Below are 25,573 nucleotides of genomic sequence, written 5' to 3' on the forward strand. Positions count from 1 at the left end.
AACAGTTTAAGAAATGACTTGGTAAAATGTGTCAGATAATTGTTAACTTTTTTTATGTTGCGAGATTGCCCCTGAATAACAACTGTTTTTGCTAAATGTTTTGAAAATCTACTTGTTAAACTATACTTACGTTTGCTTTAACCCTTTGAGGGTCAAAGACGTACATATACGTCATCTGCTAATAACCACAAGACGATCAGAGACGTACATTTACTTGAACGTAACATGAGTCTTTTTCCAGATTTTTGCTACCTTAAAGGAGCGGTGACACAAGAATTCGGACACAATTTGACTGTTGCATCGCACCAATGGTGTATATAGCTGCCATCTGTACAGTACCAGCCACAAATACAGCCTAAAAAGTATTTTAATTGAGTTTTGAAGTTCGTGAAAGTGCCGAATCGGAAATAGAGGCAAAAAGCGATGATGTCATCGTGCGGGGCCTTTTTGTAAACAACGTACGTCACTAGTTCTGGCCGGGTTACCGGGGGCGTGTATGAGACGGACAACGCTGGTGGCGACACCTCATTATGCATAGTTTAACCAGAGACCTACAGAATAACATTGCAGCGACTTACCCGCTTACTGCCTTTGTGTAAAGCATTAGCAGTAAGATAATTAAGAACTCACAGTATTCTCGTTGCTTTTTTTGCAACAAGAACGGCAACGCGACGGAGAAAGCAAACAAAAAATTATTGTAGTTGGACAAACGCCACAAGATGTCGCTACCGGCTCTGCGACTGCTGCTACTGCTGCAGCCGTCAACAGCTCCGGTATCCGCGAAAGTTAGGAAGTCTACAAACTAAAGCTCTCTACTGCCGGGACGTATTGCGTAGTGGACAGATAACTGCTTCGGCGTTCGGACGTGGGTACATGGTATGCCTTGAGAACGCAGCATTGCCTAATTTAAATACGAGTCAGTAAAACGTACATCACGTCACTTGCATGTTACACATAAACACGGTTACAGAGCACCAATGTTGTGATTTTACTGCTTCCTTCGTCACTTCTCAACCTGCTACTTTACAAATGATCGAAGTGAAAAATGTTTCAACACGTCTGATGCTGCGCCTGCTCCAAGCCTCATGGAAAAAGTCGCCTCAGTTGGACGACGACGACAAAAATAAAATCGCAGCAACTGGCAAGATTCGCGAAGTGAATCGAGCTTTTCTGACTGATTTTTTCATTCCTCCCAGCTCTTTCATCGCATCGCCGCACTAGATAAGCAACATTGTTTGACGATTGAGGAAACAAGCGCTCGCAATGCTCAGCACAGCACACGAAACAGCAGAGCTGACAACGTGGCAGAAGCTGGCCAGTGATGCCACTGGATCTCGCGGTCACCTGATAGTACAGTAAAACCTCGGTAATTTGTACTCGGTTAATTGGGAATCCCCGATAATTTGTATTATTTGCGCAGTCCCAAATTTTGCATGTAAATTTAACCGGATAATTGGTGCGGCCAGTCTTTCACTTCCCGGTTAATTGGCACCATAGAGTTTCTTACAATAATACCTAGAGGGGAATCTGCCGCTAGTGTCTACGCGGGCTCCTTGAGCGACGCTTCAACTACCATGGGAATGATGGGAAGTACAGGCTTTGGATGGATTAGGTTCTTGAGATTCGCGACGCTTGTTTGCTGCGTGTAAAACAAAGCAATATAAAGTTATTTCCAATTAAAACTTGCTTCATTCTTTTGTATGTAAAGCTTATTGCAAAAAGTTTGCGTAGCCTTGAGATGGAACTGAAACCTGGACAAATTCAACCACCAGGGTATGAATTGCTCTGCAATTGTGTTCCAGATTTGGCATTGCAATATAATGAATTATTTTTTTTTACGACACTTGAAAACAAGCACGCTTGTTTTTCCCTCGAAAGTACGCATTATATATTTATGGAAATAACAGTACTGTAGTGAGTGAGAAACACTTAACGTATCATCTGCTGCAATGACAGGTGCATCTGTCCAAGTGGTCTGCCCCCAACGCATCTCTCGTTTTGTTGTGAAGCCAAGTCAAAAGTGCGTGACGGTGCATCTGCTTAGCTTCCCCGTCATTTTGCAGTCGATTTGAAAGAGTTTTGACAAGTAGCGCTTATCACGAAACGTGAACTCTATACAATTCACTGCACTGGCATGGGACGCTACATCTATGCGCAGCGGTGAGTGCATGACGCTTTGCTAAAACTGTCACATACAACCTGTAAAGCTGCAACGTGGCAGCAAACCAAGAGATCTAGCGGTCTTAAGCCTCTTTGAACAACAAAGGCACTGCTTGAGTGCTTTGCAACGCACCCCACTGCCCACGCCTCGCAAAGAACGAAACTGAAACTGTAGAAAAAGATCCGTAGACAGTTCTCTAGCTAACAAAATTCAATCCGAAGCCTGTACTTTCCATCATTCCCATGGTGGTTGAACGATCGCAGTGCCAGTTTCCTCTCAAGTGGTGCGATCTTGTACGCATTCCAAATAAACACGGAGGCGTGGCGTTACATCCAGCCGTACGCGAATGGCCCATGTGAGCCGCGACAGACGTCACAGCCCTGCATTGAGCAATCGCATGCGGTCACGTGTGGCTGGATGTAATGCCACGCCTCCGTGCTTATTTTGGAACGCGTACAAGATCGCACCATAGGTTATTGTATGAAACTCTATGATTGGCACACTTGGCCGCGACTTCCGAGATACGCAAAGGGTGTTGCGAATCTCGGAGGCTGTAACTAAAAGACACGCATTTTTTTTGATGTACAGATCTTGAAGGCCATGCGTTTTTTACCAGAAATATGCTTAGACGCCATGTTTGAGCAATTGTTAGACGGCAGTGCGTGCGGTTGCGATCATGATCATCATCTTCTCAACAGCGATGTTAGCCCATGGAGGAAGTTTTTCCTTCCTCCATGTGTTAGCCACTCTAGCGAAGTGAATGTTTTGTTGTGGAGGCTTTGTGTCATTTGGATGTCGGCTGGCGAGCATTGTGCGTTTCGGTGCGACTGCTCCGTTTGTCTCCTGTCTCCGCTTGAGTGTCTTCCCTGTGAATTGGTTGATTGAGGTGTGCTTGGAAGGTAGATGCCGAAGTACAAAAGCTTGTCCCTGCACGAAAAGGTGTGCTTAATTGAAGAGGCCAGCAAGTCGGCGGCATCGAAAACCGCTCTCGCCGAAAAGCACCACGTGCCTCTGTCAACGCTGTGCAACATCATCAAGAATAAGGAGAAAATTCTCGATGCTTACAGCAAGACGCACTCGTCAAAGCGTACACGAGTACGCCCGCCTACATATGCCGACGTTGAAGCAGCTCTGATCGACTGGCTGCAGAAAGCCAACGCAGCACACCTTCCTGTCAATGGGACCATATTGTGTGAGAAGGCCAACCAGCTGGCGCTGCAACTTGGACATTCTGAGTTTAAATGCAGCAGTAGGTGGTTTTGCCGATTTAAGGAGCGCAACAACCTGACATTCGGCTGGAAGCAGCACACCTTGGCTCCCCTACTTGCCAAGTACAAAGCAGCAGATGTTTACAACCTTGATGAAGCTGCTCTATTCTACAAAATGTTGCCTACGAAGACGTTCGCTTTGAAGGAGGCAGACATTAACATTTTCGTGACCGCACCTATTCCCATCGATAGTATGTTATCGATGACTTCAAGTTCAAGTTTTGGCACTCTCTGAGTGGTTCTGGACAGCTAACGCAATACAAAGGGTAAAATAGCATGTTCTTTATCAGATTTCTTTGCGAGTTTCTTTTTTCCACCGCGGGAAGATTTTTAAAGCTCGTTCGCAATCGGGTAGGTGAGCGCTCGTTGTTTCAGACTTCGTGTCGACGTCGCTCGCGGGTGCTCTATAGAAACGGTGAATTTCGACGAATTCCGATTAATCTGAGCGGGAATCTCTGGATGATGGTAGCAGCACAGACACGGAAGACGACTTCGATTCGCCAGGCTTCAGTATACGGACGGCGAAAGTGCGTCAAACCTCCCAGGAACATCAGCAGCTATCCACCGGTACGTTTCGCTTTCTCCTTGGGTCGTTTTATCGCTGCCGCGCGTCGATGTAAACGTATCCGGTGTGTTCTTAAAATAACAGCTCTTATCTGCAAGGTGTTAACTTCATTTGGGCGGGAGCATTTGGCGCTGGCTGCAGAAAGAGCGCAGTTCTCTCCGCGAAGACGGCGCGGAGTGGACTTCAGTCCAACGCTCCGGTGCGCTGCGCGGCGGCGTCTTCGTGTTGTTTTTCACCGCAAAAGTCGTCCGAGAGATATGCAACCACACAGATAAGTATGTGTGGATGCATACTTTCATGCGTGGATGCATACTTTCGAAAAGCCAACATACAGTGAGAGGGACGGATCCATGGAGGTAGGTTGCTGAAGAGAAGATGAGCAAGTTCGTCGCACTCCATGTGTACATGACAATCTGAAGTCCCACGCTTGCATTGGTGTTGGTGTCGACGACACATATTTCGAGGCCTTCGTCCACCGTCATTGATGCCACGGAAAAGGTTCAAGGCTTCTTGAGTGTCTCTGATCTGAAGAAGACGACCGTCGCATCCCACGAGAAGCTTCACCACGTGTCCTTCTCTATTGCAACACATGAACGATTCTTCTACGCTATTTTTTAACCCCGTCGGAACCTTTCAGTGGATGAGAAAATGCTGAAATCTGAAGGTCGGTATGGTATTCGGCAGTATATGAGGTAGAAAGTGGTCAAATGAGGGTACAATTATGGATTTTTGCAGATTGGAACAGGCTACACTGTTCATTTCAACGGATACACAGGAAATTGAAAAATACCAGAACTGCAAACTCTGCTAGGAAAGTTGAACAGAAAAAAAATTTTTTTTTCCGAAACATGTGCAGCCAGCCTTTGTTTCACCGCGTCGAGAAACAGCATCGCGTGGTGGCATGATAGGCACTAGTGCCTATATTCTTCTACTTATGTAAACATTCTTTGTACTTACAGAGCTTATATTTCCACTAGTTATTCTACGAGGGCTTTGCGTTAAAACGTATATTTCGATTTTTTTAAATGTTTAAACCTTTGGCAGAGTAGCATTGATGTTTTTATGAATCTTTTCTTTCTTTTGATGCATTTTTCTTTGTTGAGATTTTTTTATTATATTTAAAATAAATTCGTTAATTGGAATTAATACTGATGGACAGACCAATTCTTCCTCTATCATTTGATACCCTACACTTTATTGTCAAATTTTTTCTGTGGCAGGAAAAAATATTTCCTGGACCAGCCAAAAACAACCGATTTTTCCGCGGTCACGAAAGTGTTAAGGGGCGGAAACAGAATAAAGACAGAATCACTGTTTTGTTTGGTGCAAGCATGTGCGGTGAGCACAAGCTGCCACTGCTTGTTATTGGGAAGACAGAAAAGCCTCGTTGTTTCAAAAATGCATGATTACCATCCAAGGATGACCTGATCTATAAAAACAACAAGAAAGCTTGGATGACGGCTGCACCCATTGAAGAATACGTGCGGCACCTTGACGGCAAGTTTGCGGCCGCAGGGCGCAGTGTTTTGTTCGTCGTCGATAATTGCCCAGCTCACAGCGACATTCAGAACCTGCAGGCAATCAGGCTGGTCTTTCTACCCCCAAACATGACGTTGCTATCGCAGCCGATGGACCAGGGCGTCATACACCATACCAGGAAAATATATCACTACAATCTGTTGAAGCGAATGCTCCTTTGCTATGACAACGGAAAGGAGTATAACATTGATTTCCTCGGTGATATTTGCTCATTGTTCACGCATGGAGGCAAATGAAGGCCACCGTTATTCGACGGTGTTTTGAGCATGCCGGGTTTGTGAAAGAAGAGGTGACCTTCGCTGAGTGTGCCGTCCTCGCTGTCACTTGCCCGTTTGATGAAGGGGAGACCCTCTGCGCTCGATATAAGGCTTTGGAGTCTCATATCGAGGCGGAGGTGAGGCGGAGGACGTGGAGTGCACTCCAATCGGATTCTCCGACTACGCAAATGTCGAGTGCACAGTGCAGACGTGTTACGCCGACATCGACAGCGAGATAGCTGCGAGATCGACCGATTCGGCCTCTAATGTTGACAGCGATGACGAGCCCTCCCGAGCACCCCCTTTGGCGGATGTCATCAATGCCTTGAGTGTTGTGCGCAGCTTCGTCGAGTGCAACGGCGGCGAGGCTGAGATGCTGCGCATCATTGACAGGCTGGAAAATATGACTTTCAGTGCTGGAAACTACCGAACGCGTCAGTCACGCATGGAGGAATTTTTCTCCAAGTAGGCGGACTTGGCACAATAAAGGTTTGACTTCCGTATATCACGTTTTCTGGCTGATTTCTTTGATTTTGCGTTGTTTCGGGTAATTGGGAATCCCGCTTAATTGGGATATTTTTCTCGGTCCCGAGGCCTTCGAATTAATGAGGTTTTACTGTATTTGTTTACGAGTAGGCCGACTACGTCACGGGGCCACCGAGTGCTCTTTGAAATCGAAACTGCCTCCGGTCGTAACATACAAGCATATAATTAAACATTCATCTTGCGCTGGGGCAAATGAGTTTTGTTGCCATTATTAACGAGTCAGTAGCCACTGATTAAGAGCAAGAAACAGAGGTTCACAAGTTTTCTGTCACCACTCCTTTAAGTCGACCCTTGCGTTATGATCGAATACCGAAAGAACAATTGTTTCTTCCTGGACGAAATGAAAAGTCATCCCTCGCGTTACAATTGTGGTCACGTTACAATAAAGTAAATATGGTATCTTAAAAAATGTCCCACATTTCAAACTTTGTCACATTGTTCCAAAGTGCCTTGAGTTCGGCAGCATCTGGCCACCGCACTTGAGGATGCATTAGCAGCAAGCACCCTATATGCTGGCCTTATGGTGGCTTTTCTAGTGGGATTAGAAAAGCATGTTGCTAGCCAGCCAGAGAACAGGCCATGTGTGTATAACTTTTTAAACCAAAACTTTTTAACTAGTTGACTGGGAAATTGGAATGCAAAGTAATGGGATAAACAAGAAGTAAGCATACACGGCACCTTAAAAAAGGGGTGTCTAGTCCTTTTTGTGGCGCTATTGAAGAAGGAGGGGGAGCGCTTTGTGGCTTTACAGGTTGCCTCTGAAGGTCTGGGAATCATCAGCATCGCTGAAGGCACCCTGCTGTTTGGGAACGATGTCGTGCACAACCCCAAACACACATGCACACGCGAACGAGCGCTACTCTCCATTAGGGAGAGGTGCATCGATAAACTGCACGCAGAACACTCCAAAATAGTCAGCTAGTGGCGACGGATGCTCCTGGTACCAGCCACGTGTGCCGTTCCGCCATTTCCCCCGATGGTCTTACCACCGCTTGGCCACTGCCAACCGGTAATGTGTTGAAACTAACCCACAGCTGCTTTTTGAGGGACTATTTTCTGTGTTGCCATGTTTTTATGTTGATAATATGTTTCATGTAGAAGCATATTACACTGTTTATAAAAAAGTTTTGTTTGCAGGTATATATCATTTATTCTATTTCCCTGTTGCAAAGATGACAAAATATTGCATGAGAAAATTTCTCACCAAGAGCTATTGTAGTTCACCAGGATAAGCGAATCCTCCAATCCTCTGATCAGTCCATCCCGCATTTCGCTAGTAGGAAGGCCCTACTGCATGGCAAAGGGTATGGCACTTGCTTACACCCACTGGAATATTAAAGGGGTACTGACACAAAAATTTTGGCCTCGCGTTTTTTTGCTGCAATGTGTTGCTGGGGGCCTGTTAGTCATAACACGGCACATCGTTTGCTGCAGCGCGCGACAGATAATTAATTACAGGCTCCTCATTACCGACCAGTATCAGTTTCGGTTTCAAAAACGACAAGCCTCCGGGTGCAACTATCACCACCTAGCGGCTGCAGCGCTTGATCACGTCAGCACAAAGAAGTGTGACGCACTTCCGCGCTGTTCGCGTCGTCTCCTCGCATCCGCACGCTTGCCGCACGTGCTGCGCGATGTCGTCGCCATCATCGTCCTCGTTGTCGTCGTCCTCCTCATCGTCGTCTGTTGGCGACGATTTCCTTGAGACACCAACAGCGCAGCGGCGAGCGCGTCAAAACAAAAATGGCGGCTACGACGTCATCACAACTTGTTGTACCGGCTACAACGGTTACGTAGGGGAAGTAGGGGGGTCACCTCGGGTCACCTCCGAGGGTGTCAATGCAATAGGTGCGCCCTGTAATGCTGGATCGCGCACGCGAACTTCAATATTCATATAAAATACCTTCCAAGCTTTATTCGCTGTCGATATTTCGCAGATGGTACACGCACGTACACGGAAATCGATCCAGCAGGCTATCTCGGCCGCGAAATTTTGTGTCAGTACCCCTTTAAGCTGCATGTGATCGTCATTTACTTAAGTACAACTTTGTGAATGTAAGAAAGAATATACGAAGGAACAATAAAAAATAATAATCTTTTATCACTCATGTGCTGTCAGTGGGAGGCTGTCAGCATATCTGGGAAGTGTGTCGAATGAGAACGGTGAGGTTCTAATAGTATGGTTAGGAACGTGGACAGTTCCACCGAACAGACGAGGCTGCCTGTAAGTTCATAAACGCCACTTTAAACACACAGGGAACACACACGCCAGGAGAAACTACACAAATACACAAGAAGCAAGATCTAGCTAATTAGCGTCCATAATCACACAAGAAGTCATGTGCTCTGGGCTGACACAGGCTCACCCACTGGACTGTCCATCGAGTTGAGCGAGGCGCAGTGCTGAGGGACGGTGATGAGGCGAGGTACTGAGCAGTGAGAGGAGAGCTTTGGAGATTTTTGCACTGGCTCCTGAAGACTGGCGACGTAGCTTGAAGCTGGCAGTTGCGAGGCATTCGAAATTGGAGGGAGAAAGCTGCCACATGAAGCCCGTAGCCTCAACTCGTGGACCGCGATGCTGTGGTTCGACACTTGGGTCTGGCCAGCCGACTCCGTCAAACGACTAACACCGTCTGCCTCTTTCTTTTCTTCTCCTCCATGTGACTCTTCATGTTCGCGCCTCTTTTGCGCTTGCATCAGCGTCCTCGTCGTCTTCCACCGACGCACATCACGCATAGAAACCACAACTCATTCATTGTCATGAGTAAGGGGCACGGGGCGCGTGCCTGACGGCGGAATGCGTCGATGGTGTGCGGGGAATGGAAAAGTATGCGCTGGTATGCACCCCCGCCACGTCCACGCACGCCATTGGCCGGAGAAAGGTGCGTGCCACGTGACCCGAACCGAGGTGCGGAACCGCAGAGGAAGAAGCAGGCATTGTTCGGTGGAGTCGGCAAAGAGAAAGGTGGTGCAAGCCAGCGTCGTGCCCGCGACGGGGACAGCAGGGCCGAGTTCTGGAGGCAGTGTTGTGCATGTCCCGGGAGGGTGGCCGTCGACCTTGGTGTCTACCGAGTGAGGCGTCCCGGGCTTGCGGCAGCCTCATCACGCAGTTCTCATGGCACCTGCGGCACTACCCCAGCTCGACGAGACGGCAACCCACCGACAATCACCGGAGAGCCACGTCGACAGTTGGATCCCGTAGCACTGAGGAGAGGCGGACAGTTAGGCCTAGCTGGGAGGGACCGGTGTTCTCCGAGAGGAAGGAAGCATCGGCGAGGAAGACGATCAGCGAGGCGTCTGATCGACAACGACGGCCCTAAGACGTCGACAGGAGCTGCGACGACAGGACTGGGCGTCGACTTTGGAACTGGATTGAGTCAGCGGACTCCACGAACGAAGTAAGAACGTTTGATGCATAGCGCGACTGACTGATAGGCCATAGTGGCCAGGTGCTCGGGTAGAGAGGAGCTAGACATAGCTCAAATGTTTTGTAGTGTTATTGATTGCGCACTAACTCAGTATTTTCCTTTTGTTGATTTTTATTGTACATTTTTGAATGCGTGTGTTTATTTTGGTTTGCCGTGGTGTGTGATAAAAGTGTGTTTGCAGTGCCACCATGGTCTCTCCCGCGTCTCTCTTCTCTGTCTCTGTCTTCCCCGCGTCTCTCTTCTCTGTCTCTGTCTTCTCTGTCTCTTTCAATGGAGTTGTGGAGTGCTCCATTGACTCGATGGGCCACTGACTCAATAGCCTTCGAAACTGCCCGTGTGGCAGCGCGTGCATGCCCGTTGAGTCAGTGGACCATCGGTTCAATGGCCTTCGAAACGCCCGTGTGACACAGGTATTAACCGCCTTTGCAATGAACTGACACCGTTTCACCGAAGCGCGGTACCGCCACATGGAGCCAATCATCCCTGGCTAGTTGCGTGCAGCGCGTCGCCTACTCGGCTCGCGGAGTCACTGCCGGGCCGCTTTCTGTATGCCATATGCGCGCGTTTGTACGTTCTTCATGCCTGCTTCACTCCGGACCATGCACGGGTGCGGCGAGTAGCCTGTTCGTTCAACACGGCGAAAACAAGCATTTTGCCAGCAACGCGCACTCCACATCTCCGTGATGCTCTCACGGCCCTGCACGGTGATTCGCGGTTGTCACCTGGTCAAACGCGCAGTATATGCTCGCTGTCAGTGCATCAACGTTTCTCGGTGCCCGCACCGCTCAACAACAGCGAGCTACTTTCGTTTCGACAAAGTGACGCGCCTTTTAAAGCGGTCTGGCACGACGCGGCGGCAGCGAACTTGCGAATGGCAGCATGGCGCGCTCGTACCGCCGTCAATCCGCACAGTGTACGGCGTATGCCACACGCGCAGCCGAGCTGATATCTACAGATGACTGTGATAAGGTTGTCGGCCATAAGTCATAATTGCACGCTCATCGATGGCGCCACCTCGCCTTCGCTCTTTTCTGATGCTTATCCGCGAAGGCCTCGCTGCAATCGCGCAGAAGTCGTTATCACCGATCAACCGGTCTCTGCCGTTACCGAGAAGACTGACGACTTTTTGCGGCACATTGTGGCGTCGATGAGTTTAGGGACGCAGTGAACCTTTATGCGATGGAAAGTTATCACGGTTATCACTTCTTGCATTATGCCTTCTTGCGTTCCAAGGCATTGTTTGGTTCATCGTAGGCGGTCGTAGTGCAGAGAACGGCGTCAGAAAAGGTTACCGTGCGAAAGCTGACCGCTAGGCTTTATATGCTGCCTCCTATTTTTTTTTTTCCTCACTGCCATTCTGCCACTGAAAAAAATGGCTGGAAAGTGAGCGACCTCACTCGCAGCGTCTGAAATCTGCGTGTGGTGCTCGCCGATCTGGGATATCTTAGTCGCGAGTTAATTGGAGCGGAGCACATGCGAGTGCGTGCCCCTCTCATGGTTTAGAAGGCTTGTTTTAACTTTTTTCGCTTCGTATGCGCCATATTTTTACCGCGACCGTGTCTGAAGTGTTCGTTGTAAAAGTAGAAGGCTTTGATAAATGTTCGCTATATGTGGACGCAGCTTCAATGGCTAGCATTGGAAAATCATAAATGCACCTAAATATGATCGTTATAACAGATAGATCGTTATATGTGGGATCGTTATAAGTGGGCTCGACTGTATTGACACGCAAGGAAAAAAAACAAGAAACAACGTTCTGTTCCCGGTCAGAATACCAAGACGACGGTCATTCAATGGAATGCGGCGCCTAAAGTTGTTGCGTCGTAGGCGAAATGAAGGGCTTCTTTCGCTTGCTTTGAAGCAAACCAGATCATGGATCATGGCCTCTGCACAGACGTATTTGTGAGCGCAGTCCATTCGAACACCTTGCATCTGCTGGAAGTAAATGCTCTTCGCCTCGACGTTATTCAATGGGCCCCAAGGCTTCCCGACCACTTGTGCGTTCACAGACTCCGCTCAAGAAAACATTTGCAATGCTCGCACCAAAGCTAACCTTTCTCTCTACACTGTATGATACTGTCCTTGTTACAGGAGAAGTAGCCTGCTGGGATATGCTGTGGAAATGATAGTTAACGAGATTTTCTAGCGTGAGTGCTGCCCCCTTGTTCATATCGGACCGCAGTATGAATGTCTAATTCTGGCACGCTTAATACTGGCTTCGTGGGTGGAGAATTGTGGAACCCTTGAAGCACGAATTCTGTCTCATGTGTCTTAGTTGCTTATTTGTTTGTCAATGCTCAGACTGTCACCTTGGCTATGCCTACATACGTCGGAACACAGTTTCTGCCGGCACCAGCCTGCCACGCAAACGGCATGTCCTTCTTTGTCTCCATACGCTTGGACTAAAGCAGTCTGTTCGCTCCTGTCTTCATTAGTTAAAAGTGGCCCTCGTCGAAACAGTGGCAGTAAAGGATATAAATTCCGAGAAGAAAGAGAAGGGTGATTCCACGTAAGATCGAACAAACGATGGCTGGTGGACCTCTTAAATTTATTTCAAAATTTTATATATTATTGCCTGATGAGTGGAAAGAAGAGATCCGCAATTTGTTTTGCCGCCAAAAAATTTTTTGAAGCACAGGAAATTAATAATGATGAAGAGGTTCAGTGGAGCGCTCATCTGCTCTGCTGTTTTGGTCAACTTTCGTTATGAATTGCACAAAATATATTAAAGTTAGGTATCTGAAATTTCTTTAACTAAATAGTATATGCATGTTTTTGCTTCTGCTCAGGTATTTTTAGTTTTTATGTGTAGTTTGGATGTTTTTACAAAAAACCTCAAAATTGGCCCAAGAAACGTTATTTTCTTTACTTTGAATGTCTTTATCTCAAAAAAGCCTTGTAGCAGTGCGACGAAAATTCCGCATTACGTTCTTTGCATACTTATCTACCAAACTGCCGAATCTTATATTTATGTAACTTTTCAGTAGGGGTGGGCGAATATTCGAAATTTCGAATATTTTTCTAATAGTGTTTGCTTTTCGATTCGCACTGGAATTTTACTATTCGAACTATTCGAACTTCCCAAAAACAAATACAGTCAACATCCGATTGAAAGTGACCCCTTCAGATTTTCAATATGCTTCACCTCATTACACTCTCGTATTGCGGCAAAGCTGCCTTTCAAGCTCCGCTACGGTCGAACTTTGCCAAGACAGTCGTCCGATTGGAAGTGGTCCCTAGATTTTCAATATGCTTCACCTCATCACACTCCGGTATTGTGGCAAAGCTGCCTTTAAAGCTCCGTTGCGGTCGAACTTTGCCAAGAGACAGTCAACGTCCGATTGCAAGTGGTCCCTAGATTTTCAATATGCTTCACCTCATCACACCGCGGTATTGTGGCAAAGCTGCCTTTCAAGCTCTGCTACGGTCGCAAATGTATTAACTCAAGAACACGCTGGTTCCAACATGGAGATGAAAGATGTGGCAGAGGTGGGGGCTCAATTAATGCTGTTTTGGACATGAAATTTGGGCAGGAAGTCCAAAAAATCGGAAGCCCAAGCTTTTTAACATCCAAAATTTCAGATATTCTTATATATCGACGTCTACGAGGCAGATTTGGAACTCCGTACTTGAAGGGAGCACACCCTTGTCCGCCACATCAGTTGGGCTTCCACAGAAGTTGAAAGAGGAGGAGAGACTAAGGAAATGGCATCTTTGCCGACCACATGTAAAATGTTGTCAGCAACACTTTGGTTGCACCAAATCACGTACATAAATAGAATTCGGTCTCTACATTGCCTCATTCTTGATAAGACAACTATGAAACACCACTCCACCAGTGCTTCACCAACCTAGCGAAAAGAAACACTTTCATGTTGCTATCTCAGAATATGCTTAGGAATCCTCTCTAACTGCAATTTCGCTTCGAAGTATTCGAAAAATTTTCTAGAAATATTCGAGAAATATTCGAAAAATATTTGATTCGATTCGCACTCACACTTCAATATTTGAATTCGCTTCGCACCTAAAATTTTGCTATTCCTACAGCTCTACATTTCAGTAAAGAGATATGATCGGGCTAAGTTCAAGAAAACACCGAACAATGGAAACTTCTGATGACAATTTAAAAAAAAAACATTTTTTATATTTCTTAAACTTTGTCCACTTATTCTCCTCCCCATCGTCTTCCATAATCATTGAAAACATATTGCATAATTTTGTTGCTTTGTTGCACTAATAGTTACGGCCCCTCCAATGAGACCCTTAGGCAAGGATTGGCAATTCCGACTTCTTGCCCAGCAAGTGTATAAAATGCAGGCAGGATTGAATTTCTTTTTATTAAAAGGCCAGCAGTACCGAAATAGGTGTCGGTGGCAGTGAAGACGTTAATTTTGAAATTATTTGGTTACTGCAGCGGCCACGAGCGTGGGGCTACCAAGCAGGCGCGCGTGCACCCGAGATGCTCGTTGTGAGAGACGGTGCAGTGAGAGCTCGTTTTCGCGTCCTGAGACCGACTGAGTTCGGAGCAGCAACACCTCTCGGGTGACTTGAATGCACGTGCACCGGCAGTCGCAGTGATCTGGTTAACAACGTTCGATTTCTTTTTCAGGGGGCACAAGAATGTGATCGTTCAACTGCGCGTTCCGTGAAGATCTTTCATTGCAGTCGTAGCAAAAGCATGCGTAGCACAAGTACTACGTCTCACTGACAGTCACTGATCTTTCGCGTGTTAAGCGTTCCTTCAAAGCATTGATGTCTAGGTCGGTAACACTGCGAAATTTTGCCTTTGCGTCTACACATCCACACAACACAAAACATCTGCGCATCTAAACATCTACACAACACATAAAAACTCAAAGTACCTGAGCAGAAGCAAAAACATGCATATATTCAGTTTAAAAAATTTCAGCTACCTAACTTTAATATATTTTGTGCAATTCATAACGAAAGTTGGCCAAAACAGCCGAGCGGATGAGCGCTGCACTCCGCCTCTTCGTTATTATTGATTTCCTGTGCTTCGGAAAATTTTTTGGCGGCAAAACAAATTGCGGATCTCTTCTTTCCACTCATCAGGCAATAATGTATAAAATTTTGAAATAAATTTAAGAGGTCCACCAGCCATCGTTTGTTTGATCTTACGTGGAATAACCCTTCTCTTTCTTCTTGGAATTTATATGGCCGACGCTGAAGCATGGAACCCCATATTCGCGGGTTTCGTCTGGAAGTACACAACTCGTGCTGCTCTTCTTTGAGGAGCTTCTGCATTTCGTACGCCTATGTCCATTAGGGGAAACAAACTTATTGTGCGAAGGCCCAGACTTTTAAAGTTGACCTTGTAGACTTTCTTTGATGGTAGTCAACTTCGTAGATAAAGCTGCTGCATGGGAATTATGATTCCTGTCCAAGTTGATGGCATCAGGATCGTTGTCTTCTGATCCTCTATCCACTGATGTTGCTGACACTTCCTCCAGGTACTGCCATTTTGGGTTCGGGTCATTGGCTTCTCGGGCGCCCACGATATTCCCGACAATTACTTGGCATATGGGTCGCTCTATGCTCCTCACTAGTAGTTTGCCTGTATAATATGGTGATGACAAATAGGCCCATGCCTCTGGGAGATTGAGTGATGCCCCGTCTGCCAAGATAACAGTTCCGGTCTTTCCCTTTAGCGTGGTGCCAGGTACTAAACTTCACTCGACAATGACTATGTTGCTACCAGTGTCCCGCAGCACTCTCACCTTACGTCTGAAGACATAACATTTCGTTGTCGGCATATAACTTTTCTTTAAGCCTGCTCGACTAAAGCTTTCTTCGCCTTCTCGTAGTCCAGTGAGTCCGCGGGAGATAGTCGCCCGTGCACTTTTGGTGCCTCGCCTGCCAGAAGCATGCTCAATGCGGTTGCCCACTTATCTTTAGGCCAGTCCTCTCCTGCTGCCATCACTTCGAAACGCCTGAAGTACGCATTGAGGTCGTCTCAATTTTCATCAAAAGGAGGCATAAAGCTCCGGGGGCACATTTGCAGGGGCATGGGACGATCAGGGATGGCAGTCGGTTTCATGCGTCCACCCGAACCTGCTTCAGCTTCTGTGAGATGCAAGCGAAGCAGCAAAATTCTCTCCTCCAACGCTGCCTTCTTGCGAGCCAAGTCTAACTCTTCTTTTCGTGCATGCTCATCTTGCTCGGACTGTTCGTGCCTTGCCTGAGCCTGCACGCACATTGCCTCGGCCTGCTCGCGCCTCGCATCGTGTTCGCAGGTGCGCTTCTCTCTGGCACGCGCTTTCTCCTCCTCCACCCACTTGCGAAGTGCGTCTCACGTTAAGCCTAGCTTCTTGCTGGCCGCGATCTTGTACGCATTCTTAAAACGAACGGAGGCGGTCCGTTCTATCCATCCGCATGCGAATAGTCAGTGGGAACCGTGACAGACGTCACGACCCTACATTGACCATTCGCGTGCGGCTGGATAAAACGGACTGCCTCCGTTCGTTTTAAGAACGCGTACAAGATCATGCCATAGATCTTTTAAATCCATGTTTCCTTAGAGCAACTGAACGCTATAATCAGCCTTGTCCTGTCGCGGATGCCATTGTAATGAGAACAATGAGGTTCTACTAGTATGGTTAAGAACGCAGTCGGTTCCACCAAACAGACGAGGCTGCCTGTAGGTTCAGTAGTGAGTTCATGAAGATTTGCTTAGGCTGTTGACTGTTGCATTGGCGAAGGTGTCTCGGCTGGAATTGTCAAAGACGCAGATGCTGGAGAAGTAGGTGGGAGACTGACACTTGGGATAAGATGTTGACAATTCCTGACGACAACGCCGATGGGCGTCTGAACCACATAAGAGCGTGGCCTTTGCGCAGAACTCAGAACTGTAGCCCACACTTTAACGTCTTGCACCCACACTTCTTCCCCTCCTTTCAGGGCAGAGAAATCATTAGAAGCCTGGTAGGCATTGTGACTTCTTTCCTTATCTTGTCGTTGCCTTCTGTCCCTGTTTTTGGAATATTTAGTCCACGGACAGTCAGGCCTGACCTTCGATCTTGGAATTGGGTTGCGTGTCCGAAGAGAGCGTCCCATGAGCAGCCCATGTATACAATTACCGGATATGTCTGGTGCGTTGCGCGGAGACCAACGTCGATGACGCTGATGGCGAATGATGCCGAGACCAACTATCGCCTCGTAACCAAGTAGAGGTGTGTCGATACCATCCACGACGTAGAGTTTCTGTTGTATGGAGTGAGTACGCCAGGTCAAAGTTGCGGAAAATGTACCGATGAGGTTGAGTGTGTTGCGTCCTGGCCCAAGAAGTTGCTCGCCTTCTGGCGGGTCAAGCGAAGCTGGGCATCCCTGGAACGTCATAGGGACAACAGACACATCGGCACCCGAGTCCACTTCAAAGCGAAGAGCACGTTGATTGACTTCCACGCTGACGAAATGACCACGTTCGCGGGAGGCGTTTACCGTGAGCAGCTGAATGTGACTGAGACGCTTCTTCCTGGAATGGCAAACTGCAGCGAAGTGTCCTCTCTTGTGGCATAAGTTGCATGTAGCCTTCTTCGCCGGGCAATCATGGCGAGAGTGCGCCGAGTAACCACAGTAGTCGCACAAAGCATTGAATGAGACACGATGCTGGTTATCCTCTGGACGAGAGCAGCATTGAGACGCGTCTGAGCTGTGGGCACTGGCTTACTTCTTTCCAAGAGTGTCTATGTTGAGAAGATCTGCTTGAGAACTCTGGGCTTGTTTCTCCTTTTCAGCGTCTTCGTGCTGGCGAGCTGGTCCGACAGGCGAGAATCCAGTAGACCCACAACAAAACGGTTGCGCACAAGATGATCTTCTACCATGAGAGGGTAGTTGCACTTCTTCACCATGTTTTTGAGCACTGTATAGAACACGTCTACAGTTTCTCCGGGCAGCTGATTGCATTTGTGGAACCGGCTGGACTCGTAGACTTCATTGACCAGGTGAACAAAGTATCTGTTCAACTTTTCCTTGTCTGCGTCGTATGAGGCATAAGCTTCCGTGTCAGTCACGAGAGACGACAAAATAACGCGAGCTTGAGGTCCCATGCAGTAGAGCAAGGAACAGACTTTTGTTTCTTCGGCAGCAGACACTAGGCTTGACACGAATGAGAAGTCTTCGAACTGTTGAATCCATGCCGGCCACTGACCTGCGTTGTCGAAGTTGAACGGCGGCGGAGAGCGAAGGGAAACACTGGCGCCAATGGGAGCAGCAGAAGTTGAAGTCTCGGGATCGGACATCTCAGTGGCAGGATCCCACTTCAGATACCATGTCGAGACGCCCTGCTGGTAAGGGCAATACCCTAGAACGCCCTTCAGTGCAGCACTTCGCGAGAGACACCGTACGCACGAGTCGCATTCCGAAAGCCCACTTTATTCTCGACCACTCCTTACATAACCATGAGGGCGCTACTAGTCATTCATATAATTTCTATCTGCCCTCTACAACACTGCTCCCCTTTTAAGACGACTAACTACGGGGAATACCTAAGTGCTGGTTTTTTCAACCTTTTGCTGCGTCGCAACATTCGTGTGCAATGCGCAGCCACAGAAGAGTCACTGCCCACAGGCACACCACGGTCGCTTGCAGTAATGTCACTGTTTATGGCACAGCCACTTTCAGGCGAACTTGTTGCAGACAGCTCGTGTCACTGGTCACGGCTTGATTCACTGGTCATGGCACGAATAACGCAAAACGCCTGTCGTGTACGTCATGAAATTCTTTCCATCAGTCACGTGTGGCACATACCTGCATACCACAGTTTGTTATGTGGGTATGTGCCACAGGTGATTCACAGTCTCAATCACCACAGTAACTGCGAACATACACATTTGAAACGCAAGGCAAGTGAGGGAGCTGAAGGCAGCACTTCCCTAGAAGACGCTCGACTGCCATCCACTCATCCATGTGATCCGCCAGAATGACGTAGTGTTCTCTTCATTTCTTATGAGGCTAGGCGATGGCCTCCTGCTGACTGAATATGACGTCGGATTGATTGAGAGCCGCTTTGTGACACGAGAAAAAGCTGCCGCAAAGTGCCCTGACGGCATACGGCTATACTACAGCAATGCAGACGTCAACTGCTAAAACGCACGTTGCCTCGATGCTGCGTACAATGTGCGATGTCATCCTGCATGCGATAACATAACTGGCTATAAAAACGAGCAGATACACAGCGACGCCCTGACCAAGGTGGCCAAGATAAACGCAAGTGACATGGGTGGCCTGCCGGCCTCAATTTGCTTGAGCATAAGCAAGCCGTACATGATCACAGGCAACGTTGACGTAAGTCACGGCCTCATTAATGGTAATATGGGTACCTTGTGGTACATCGAGCGTGACGAACACGGCAACCTCGTGCAACTGTGGCTTGAATTTCCAACGTCCACGGTAGGCATTGTCGTCCCAGCCAGGACGAAGCATACCACTACCGCGTACCCCTCAATAGAAATGGGTGCCTGTGGTAATGCGAACCACCACAACCACGATGTACGCCAGAAAAAATTCACCATCTCCCACTAAAGGGAACCATGTGGGGATGCGATTGAGCGCATGGGTCGACTTAAAGTTCCATTCATCATGGGCACCTTTCCCGATGTTAACGCGTCCTTGCATGTGGAGCACACCATGAATTCACTGTAGTTGCTGTTGCTCGTCCCGAACTCTTGTTGGAGCACGCCACGTGGGTTCATTGCACGCCTGCAGAATTTCGTTCCCCGACACCATCACGTGATTGCTGAGAGAGTGTAAGGGGGAGAGGCCACAGCGTCTTACCCAGCCCCTTACACAGGCCTGAACGCGCTAGCGCGTGCCAGCGCGTTCTGACTAGGATACGTGTTGGTTCATCGTGCGTCTGCAGAATCTCGTTCGCCGACGCCATCACATGATTGCTGAGAGAGTGTAAGGGGTAGAGGCCACAGCGTCTTACCCAGCCCCTTACACAGGCCTGAACACGCTAGCGCATGCCAGCACACGTGGTTTGAGTTACGCCAAGCGAAGACAGCATACGGCAGCCCGGGCCCCTAAAGTGCTCTGCACGTATCATCATCAAGGTGGTCGAAGAACAAGACGAAGAAGACTTCTCCTTGACGCGAGCGCGTGCTCAATATGTTACAGATGGCTATGGTAGGTTTCAGAAAGTGGACAGTCGCCAATGGAACTACGGACAAAGCCCAGCGCAAAAGCTGCTTCGCATATAAAATATATTGTGTAAGAGGACACAGTTTCCCCTTGCGCAAGCAAATGCCATAACTACATATAAGTTACAAAGGGCCCCTGAAGCCCAGGTTGTCTACGGATACGATAAGCGCCAACCACTGAAGTTGGCCTACGTGGCACTTTCCAGGGCTACCAGTCTTGACAGCCTATACCTCACCAATGCAGAAGGGGACTTCAGGTCCCATGACGTCGCGAGCTCTATTGACAGACAGTCTGTCGACGACATGACTCTGCTAGCAAACAGGCCTGCCACAGCCATAACCATCACCTCATGCTTGCCACTCTCAATGTACAGTCTGTGCATGCGCATTTGTACGACCTCGAAAAAGACGCTCTGCTCACAGAAATTGGCGTGTTAGCACTTTCTGAAACCTGGAGAGATGAGCCCACTGCAATCATGGGATTCCAATGTATCGTCCACAGCAAGCGGCTTCATTGCAGGTGCGGCGGCATGGGCACATATAAGAACACAGCGATGCACAAATTCAATGTAGGCCACATCCCGCTTCGCTGGTCGCCAGGCACCGAACACACACAGACAACAGGGTGTCGACCGACCGGGAAAACCGGGAATTCTTAGGGATTTTGGATAATCTGGAAAAACTCAGGGAAAACTCAGGGAAATTGTGCTGCCATCAGGGAAAATCCACAGTAACTTTATTGAAGGGGAACGAAAGTCGCGGTAACGCAGGCTCGAAATTTTGTGAATGCATTTTTCAAATCGAATGGCCGCTGCGGCTGCGGGGAAGGGGCGCACCTCGATGCTCTGTTCGCCTTCAGAGCGGGGGAGTTGGAAGAGAATCCAGCTAATGCGTGGCATGCGGGAACCATGAACCACGGCACATCGTATCGTGCAATGTTGTCAGGGTGTTCTGTGACTATACGCCGTGTAGTTCTGTATTCGTTGTCGCGTGTGCTGTGCATTAGCGCCCGATATGGTGTTTTTGTTATCGCCGCGTGCCAAGTAACAAGCGTGATTAGTTGCAGTGGCGGTAGCAGTAGATGTAACGAGCTTGAGTTATCTTGCAAGCGATCGCGATCGTTCACGAAGCGGATATCGTCGACAAGGCTAGTATCTTGCAAGCTATCCCGATCGGCGAGATAAAAGACGACAACGCTTGTTATAGCTCACTCGCTCTGATCCCGAGCTTCAAAGATGCTATTTATGGCTCTGTGTAGAATAGAATAATTTTCCAGGCGAGAGGGAGCGCAAGTAACGGGCCCATTTACAGCAAGTGAAAGCTATTTCTCTTTTTTTTTTTCCCGCTGAGGGTGAGGGAACAAGTTTTAGGCAGTCGACCGATATATTTTAGGGCTCAAGCTTGCAATTATCAGCCACGCAACTGCTTATGTGGATGTCTTGCTACAAAGCCGAATTACAAAACTTTTCAGAGCCAAGGCATAGCGGCGACCGAAATTCGCGACACCGGCACGGGTCCCACTTGCTCGTTTCGGTGCGCGATGTCGGAAAACAGAAACGTGACCACCATAATCGGATGTGCCATTATTCAGTCTGTTGCCGTGCTTTCATGCGATCTTAGCCCGCAGCTATCTTGCTTTTTTTTTTTTTTTTGCGATAGCATATATATATAGACACTAGGCGAATTTATTGCCTTCTCCATGATCTTCCTTAACAAGTACAAATCGCGATTACATCACCCCACGTGTCGTACTCCATACGCGAGTGAAAGTGCACGAGCGCTGCCGACGAACGGGTCTTAAGCAGAGGTGAAATGAGCTGACCCTCTCCTTCGCGCGATGGGCGCATGGAGCCGGAGGGGAGGGGGGGCTGCGTGAGTCCGAGAGGAAGTACGTATTTTGTACCAGCGGGTGTGGTCGCGCGTGCCGCGATATCTTTAGAGCGTATCAGCAGACAGCTCATACCTTTGTAGGTGTTCTGCTGTAATTGCAAAACTTCCGTTGAAGCCATGGCAGTGGCGGAACCAGAGGGGGGGGCGGTAGCGACGATCGCCCCCTCCCTTCAGTGCCTGTCATCCACCTCTTTTGTCAGGCTGCTTGTCGAGTTTGCCCCCTTTGTCAGGTTGCTTTGCCTACCACTGCCCAAAAGGGGTAAAGAGAATCTTGTCCCTGCTCTCTACCTCTCTCCTCATCGCTCTACCCTTTCCTGCTTCCCTATGCACATTTCTAACGAAGGCTTCTTAGGCGCCGGCATAATCTGGGCTGTTGTAATATGCGTGACCAGCCAAAATGCACTGCTGCGGCGGTGGCTTCAGCCCATGTACTCCCCTTCCCCCCTACCCGATCGGGTGATAGACCCTCCCCCTCTCCCTTCCAATGTACACACCTGAATCTGCCCCTGAGCCATAGATAGGTCACTTCCCTTACTGCAGTGGCTGCGTTTCCTGAAGAAGTGAGCTGCTAGCCTATACTCGTTTAAAATTCCTATTTGTTGCTATCAGATTCATGATTTCGCTCTTGCGGTGAAATTGTGACTTTTTTTTTTTCTAATGTGCGGTGGTTTTCAATGTTCCGCGTTCGTGGAGAGCAAATGGTTCGGATGGGCAACGTGACAGCAAAGGCGTGGCACTGCTCTGAGCAACGCACGAGGATTTGACAACAAGCCGCAGCAGCAGAATAAGCGCGATTCCACAGTGCGTTAAACCTGCATTTGTTTCGTCTCTACACATGACACTCTGGCAAGGCATCTAATTGTGATTGGTGCACCTCGGGCTCAACAAAATTGATTTTTATTGCGATAGCAATTATATGGACAGTCTCGGCTGGATTTTGCCGTCGCCGTCGCCGCCGTCATGCACCGTATATGTATAAGTATGTATATATATATAAATGCCCCAAAGAAAAATAACTCAGAAAAATGCTTCCGAAGCGCGGAATCGAACCAGGGACCTCTTGCTCCGCAGCGAGCGGCGCTATCCACTACGCCACGAAACGCAGATCCTCCACGTAGCTAACGGCGAGCGTTATATACACACCATTTAGCGCTGGACGGACTCAGAGACAGCAGGCGATAATAAGCGTTTCTTCATTACCAGCGAGGTGGCGCTAGGAGCCCGACGGGCGCATTTAAAAGTCGTCGGCGAGCTCGCTCGCTTCTTCTTATTTATTTATTTATTTATTTTATTTATTTATTGGTACTGCAATCCCCTGGAGGGATTTTAGCAGGTGGGTACAAAAGACGTAAATATCGGCATATAACACCAGGCAAACAGATAGAACAGCTTATCATATTTCACATAGTAGGCAGCCATATAACACAAAGGAAACAGATAACTATCACTTGCATTTTACAACGTAAACAAACGTAACAAAATATTACCGATGGCACATCACTCTCATTTGAAGAAAAGAAAAACAAAACTATCACACAAGTAAAATTATTTTCTCTGTTTTTCCAGACTAGCGGCAAAGGATGTGAAAGATTGTGTTGTGACTTGAAGATTATTTAAACTATTCCAATCCTGCACAGTTCTGGGGAAAAAAGAATATTTAAAGCAGTTATTGCGGGTACGGAAGGGAGTTATTGTACGATCATGGCGTTGTCTAGTGGCGTAACCTGAAGAAAATGAAATAATTTTTCCAATATCTATCTTGTAATGCCCATTAATTATTTGATACAAATATTTTAATCGGGATATGCGGTTTCTTTCTGAAAGTGGAGGTAAGTTAGCTCTGACTAACAGTTCATTTACCGAGGTTCGTCCGTAACTGTTATATATGAAGCGAACGGCTCTTCTTTGTATTTTTTCGACTTTATGAATGTTGATTTGAGTAAATGGATCCCAGATCATCGCAGCATAATCAAGTATGGGGAGGACTATCGATTTGTAAGCAAGAACCCGGACAGATGGAGGGGAGAGTTTCAAAGCCCTTCTTAAAAAGAACAGTTTCTGATTAGCCTTGGAAGTTACTTTGTCAATGTGTTTTGTCCAGTTAAGATCGTTTGTTATCCATAACCCTAGATACTTGTAGGATTGAACCTCTGAAAGAATGGCATTGTTTGCAAAGTATTGAAAATTTAATTTGTTTTTCTTATGAGAAATGGACATGTACACTGTTTTTTCAAAATTGATTGACATTTGCCAAGCCTCGCACCACGAAACAACCTTGTTAAACGACTCGTTTAACAAAACTTGGTCCTTTGAGGATTCTATTTCAGAATAAATAACGCAATCGTCCGCGTAGAGCCTAATATTTACAGGGATACCATTTACTATGTCGTTAATATATAAAATAAATAGAAGGGGACCCAAAACTGACCCTTGGGGGACGCCAGAGTCAACGGAAACCCTGTGAGAGGAATGATTGTTGAAAACTACAAATTGTTCTCTGTTTTTTAAGTAGGCCGATATCCATTTAATAAGTTGATCATTCCCGAGATTTTTTTCTAATTTGTATACTAATTTATTGTGCGAAACCTTGTCAAAAGCTTTGGCAAAATCCATAAAAATTGCATCTGTTTGTTTTCCATTATTAATTGAAGTAGCGAAGTCGTGTATTGTTGATACCAATTGTGTCGTTGTTGAAAATCCCTTCCTGAATCCATGCTGATGTTGGTTTAAGATATTATGTTCGTCCAGAAAATATGAAATACTATTGTGGATAATGTGTTCCAGAAGCGCATGGGAGAAGCTTGCCCTTCCGCTGTCTGCTCGCGCGGTTTTCTCGTGGCGAGGGGAAGAGGAATGTTTCACGCTTTCACCGTGATGTCCGCGCTCATGTTACGGCGCGTACGAATGTCACTCGAGCTCAGGGACGCTGCCAAACGAACAAACAGAAGATGAGCGCGAACTATCAAGTGTCACAGCTCGACACTTGAAGCACGCTAGTTTCCTTCGCTGCTTCGGCCGCCTTTGCAACAGAAGCGCTGTTCAAACTGAGAGTATCCATTGGCGAGCCTCACTTCGTATAGCATTAGTTCCTTGCTATCGCATTCATTGCTTCGCCCTTGCGGCGAAACTGACTTTTTTCACACAAAAAAAAAAAGGTTTTCATGTTGCCGTATTATCGAGCATTCTTGTGCCATTTTCAGTCTAAAATTAATACTTCAGTAACTATGCCTTTCAAGAAAGGTCGAATTTCAGTTTTGGTATAACGAAATAAATTGCCACTTTTACGAACTTCGCTATCTTGAGCTTAAACTGTACTCTGTACTATTCAAATGGGATTAAATCACTTTTATTTTCTAATGTGCGTACTAGAGAGTGACATCATTGAGCGACATGGTGTCTACCCATCTTGACATAAAACAAAGTTTTGTTTCACTCAGGGAATTTTAGCAAAAAGACTCAGGGAAAACCTGGAAAACTCAGGGAATTTAGAAATGTCAACTCGGTAGACACCCTGGACAAGCAGCAGAATTGGCGACGTCTGCGCTGCGCACATCAATCACAATAACAAAGACATTGTGCTCGCCGCCATCTACCTGAGAACTCCCAAGAATCCTTTCCACACATGCACACGGGTTCGTGAAATGTGCATGCATTCTCCATCTTAACGGACAAGCATAAGCACGAAATATCAGCTTACCACATCTGGTGTTGTTAATACATGTTGCTGTTGGCATTGTTATGCAACTGTAAACAACTGGTTAT

General features: G+C 47.4%; 1 protein-coding gene across 1 annotated transcript in view; it reads left to right on the forward strand.

Annotated features, from left to right (window-relative positions):
* The window catches only part of LOC119382421 (multidrug resistance-associated protein 1), a 351,316-nt gene that overhangs the window by 14,658 nt on the left and 311,085 nt on the right, over positions 1–25,573 (forward strand). The gene's annotated exons all lie outside the window — the stretch shown is intronic.

Source organism: Rhipicephalus sanguineus, chromosome 2 (genome assembly GCF_013339695.2).
Source record: "Rhipicephalus sanguineus isolate Rsan-2018 chromosome 2, BIME_Rsan_1.4, whole genome shotgun sequence".
In the NCBI taxonomy this organism is placed as follows: Eukaryota; Metazoa; Arthropoda; class Arachnida; order Ixodida; family Ixodidae; genus Rhipicephalus; species Rhipicephalus sanguineus.